The sequence below is a fragment of the Arachis stenosperma genome, chromosome 6 (assembly GCF_014773155.1).
Source record: "Arachis stenosperma cultivar V10309 chromosome 6, arast.V10309.gnm1.PFL2, whole genome shotgun sequence".
In the NCBI taxonomy this organism is placed as follows: Eukaryota; Viridiplantae; Streptophyta; class Magnoliopsida; order Fabales; family Fabaceae; genus Arachis; species Arachis stenosperma.
Window position 1 is genome coordinate 54,499,606 of NC_080382.1, and position 590 is coordinate 54,500,195.

Below are 590 nucleotides of genomic sequence, written 5' to 3' on the forward strand. Positions count from 1 at the left end.
ATCGTCGTGTCCGGGGATTATCCCTTGAGCATCTTCTCGGGTAAATGAGATAGTAGGTAACTCGGGCAGGGGGCTGTCTTCTCGGACATGATAGACTTCTTTGAGGTGTCTTTTCGCGAGGATCTGGATGTTCCTCCGCCTGCAAAACCTCCATTTATCATGTGAATGTGTCTTTCAGGGGTTCGCGGGGTTGTTCGGCCCGACCTTCGTTATCTCCCCGCCTTCTCTTCCTGGTCTCTTCTCCTTTCTCTGCTATGTATCTGTCGAGTTTTCCTTTCTGGCCAGCTTTTCTATAACATTTTTAGGTCGTAGCAGTCGTTGGTAGAATGACCGTAGAGCTTGTGATATTCACAGTATTCGGACCGATCTCTTCCCGCTCTCTTGTGTTTTAGCGGTCGGGGTGGTGGGATCTTTTCGGTGTGGCATACTTCTCTGTAGACGTCTACCAGGGAGACTCGGAGGGGGGTGTAGTTGTGGTACTTCCGTGGCTTGTCCGAGTTGGGGTCTTCTTTTTTCTTCTGTTCCCGATCCCGATCTCGGGGTGGGTAGGTTGATTCCTTCCTAGAAGAGTCTCTTAGTTGGGAGGTTTC